We start from the raw sequence: 3,603 nt of genomic DNA on the forward strand, positions 1-3,603 counted from the left end.
CACATGAACTTTGAAACTATAATCTGACTGTAGTTACCATCTTCTTTACTTTTAAAAAGTTTAGCATCCTTTTATCCATTCCAAACCAGTACACTGAATCTTCTCCCTTACAAGGTTTTTCACCAAATTGGAATTAAATTAATCTCATTTTAAAGTGCAAAAAAGGATATGTAAGACAAGTGCTTGCTCTGTGTGACACACACAAAAAAGCATCCTTCTAACAGCACTGGCCCAAGAGGTACTACAATAAAACTGCCGGAAAAGGGATCCATTAGGTCGACTAAAAGGGCAGAAAGAGTCCAGTTTCAGCAAAGAAATGCCTGCCAAGTCTGACTTTTAATTGTACCCAGATCTCAATCAGATCTTAGGTGCCCCTAACTGACAAGACCAGAGCACACAGTACCAGCACAGGGTCAAGAGGGCCAAAGTTGTCTAAACTAGTCAGTCAATATCTCTACTCCACTATTTGCCAATGCTTTTTAGGGGCATTGCCAGTGGTAACGGAACTGAGGAGCCTGGGTTTTGGAAACAACACAAATATTTACCTAATAAGCAATAATCAAAGTATTTGTTTAGGGTGAATGATATAAAAATAGGTAATGAGGTCTCTCATACATCACTGGTTAATGATTTAGTCTGACTGTAAATTAAAGCAGTACAGAATGGCTTCTTCCGTACAATAAAGACAAGCTTTGCACTAGTGTTTCTCAAAAGCCAATTATATCTCCAGCTCTACCTTCAGTTTAACAACTTAAACCCCAAAATACAAAACCTTTCCTATGGTAAGGTAAAAGTGAACAAGACACCCTCTACCCAAGAGTCCCTGGAATAGAAAGAGCTCTAGAACTCAGTAGGCATGAGCACATTCAAGTTTGAGATTATGGATCTGCAGTCATTGTTTCTTCCCTTCTATCACTGGGATGTCCATCTTGGGTGGCTTGAATGTTGCTGGATCCTCAGCCATTCAGGTGGCCTCGATCTGGATCAGCTCCGTTGGAGAGGGCTTCTGGGCTTCTTTGTAGGCCTGGTGGCAAAACTTGAGTCAGACTTCTGGAGTGGTCTTGGCTCAAAGAAGCTCCATTTATCTGAGTTTCTGTCCTTATACCCACTTACAGAATCCACGGCACTGGGCTTGGACCAGGTGAAGCTGTGGAAGAACAGTAGTGTAACAGCCTCTGGGTTTCTGCTTAGAGAAAGAGTGAGCCGTGCTGCTAGGGTGGTCTGGGCCGATGCAGGCTGCCTCTCTTCTTTTGTTGTCTCTCCACTGTGTAGCTTTAGTTTGTGGCATGCTTTTACCACTTGAAGGTACTTGATCTCCCTCGGTGGGAAAGCCCTTGGGGGGTGTGCAGCCAGCACCTCTCAGCCCTGCATGTTGTTCAAAACACTGAATGCCCTCCCGGGTCTGCTTTGTGATCAGAGAATTCATGATAACATGGGTAGTTCTAGCCTTTACCCCTTGTCCACATTGTCAGTGCTATAGGGTCATGGCCGGGGGTGTGCATACTGGCGTCTCCTTAGTCTACCTTGGCAAGGTTCTGATACCTGTGTCTGGAATCACTGGCTTCCAGGGGATGCTGCCCATAACTGAAGGAAGAGGTAACATGGTGTAGGGCTCTTAAGGGCATTGTCATGGCTGAGTGACTGACAGTACATCCTGGTGGGGCGGGACATCTTGCCTAGAGGCCCACTAGGCTCAAGAGCAGGCCTTTGGAGTTCTCTCAAAGCCATTGAAAGACTGGGATCCAGGTGCTTTAACTGTGTAGAATTCTGGAGCTGAGTCCCTACGACCACAGTGAAATGATGTGACAATCATGCCGACAAATATTCATGAGGGACATTGTCCAGCCTCCCAAATTAGCAAAGCTTCCCTGGAAGAGTTTATCCAGAGGTTCTGTTTCTCTGCCACTATGGGGCTGCCTATGGCCTGAGCTCCAGCACTAGAAGGCTTCAAAGACCCATGTCTGTTGGACGTGGTGCAGTTGGAACCAAGCCATGGTGTGCTGGCCACGAAACGTGTTCAGGCCTCGGGCACTGATCGACAAGTGCTGGCTGCCACGAGGCTCAGACTCTGCCATTAACTTTGCTCTTGAAGAGCTAAGTGACATTGGGTAAAACACAGTATCTCTGAACCTCAGTTTCCTTGTCTTAGAAAATGAGAATAAAATACCTGCTCTGTCTACTTCACAGGGTTTTTATAACATCAGACAATCCTTGTTCCCATTGGTTTTATGAGGCAGTGGAAGTGGAAGTATGTGAAATAAAAGAATGCGTGTGAAAATATTTTTTTAAGTTTTAAGGGGCACACAAATGTAAAAATAACTGCTTATGATTTTAATAGTAAATCCAGGCTAAAATGTCATCATTTTTATGTTCAATTAAAGTCAACCAACATTTCTGAGGTCCTGCTTTTGGACCTGACCCTTTGGGAAGGAGTGTTAAGTTGTACACACACACCTTAGGTGTGGAAAGGCAATTTTCCTTTGGCAAGCTCCCGGCCCCCCAAAGCAAAGATGTGTGGCAAAGAATTAGAAACCATTGTCCTGGGATACTGTGGCTTTTCCCCCTAAGAACCACACTTTGATCCTTGCTAATCCACCTCTCATTAGAAATGTGTGTAGGAAAAGAGAGGTGGGTCCCTTAGCTCAGGGCTAGAGGTAATAGGCAGAACACAGGAGAGTCAGTGATGGATGGCAGGGGTGGAAAAGAAAAAGAGGGACCTGGGAATTGGAGAGAAGAAAAGACAATGTACAAAGAAAATCAATCCTCCCAATTGTGGCATGTGGAGAGAAGGAACCAAGCTATAAAAATGGAAAGTGAGGACCTCAGATTCAATCAGTCGGATGCCAGGTGGACACGGCTTGAAAAAAAATGAGGCTATTATCACTGAAGTTCATTTGACAGAGCTTATGTGTAAGAGTTAAGCAATGATCACTCTTGTCCAAAATCATAAAATAAGGTGCCAGGGTGATTTGTCACTTTGCTCTTCTAATAAACCCCAACTTTAGGAAGCATCTATAAACTTGGGCCTCACCCTAAAAACTCTCACTATGTCATTGTAGATTAGTCCAGTCTCTGGCACATAGTAGGCATTCAATAGGTGTTTGATAAATAAACCAAAAGATTGCAGACCTACTTAGGTTAATTTATGTTTTCATGGGTTTGGAGGGTTCAAAGCTAGAAAAGAGTACATTTCCCTCCTCATTCTTTTATTTCCTTGAACGTGAGACTCTCAATTAAGACTCCTCCAGTCTACATACAGGTCTTTCTCCACTTACAATGGGATTACATCCCAAGAAACTCATCGTAAGTTGAAAATACCGTTAAGTCCCCGAAAATTCACTTAATACACCTAACCTACCGAACATCAGAGCTTAGCCTAGCCTACCTTAAACCTGCTCAGAACACTTACATTAGCCTACATTTGGGCAAAATCATCTCTCAAAAAGCCTATTAATAAAGTGTTGAATGTCTCATGTGATTTACTGGATACTGTACTGAAAGTGAAAAACAGAATGGTTGTATGGGTACAGAATGGTTGTGTTTGGGTTGTTCATCCCAACATGGCGTGGGTGACTGGGAGCTGTGGCACTGCTGCTGCCCAGC

General features: G+C 43.8%; 1 pseudogene; it reads right to left on the reverse strand.

The window, feature by feature from the left end:
• Positions 1 to 840: 840 nt before the first annotated feature.
• Positions 841 to 1,728, reverse strand: LOC137770648 (putative monooxygenase p33MONOX pseudogene; annotated as a pseudogene).
• Positions 1,729 to 3,603: the final 1,875 nt, after the last annotated feature.

The sequence above is a fragment of the Eschrichtius robustus genome, chromosome 10, assembly GCF_028021215.1.
Source record: "Eschrichtius robustus isolate mEscRob2 chromosome 10, mEscRob2.pri, whole genome shotgun sequence".
NCBI lineage: Eukaryota > Metazoa > Chordata > Mammalia > Artiodactyla > Eschrichtiidae > Eschrichtius > Eschrichtius robustus.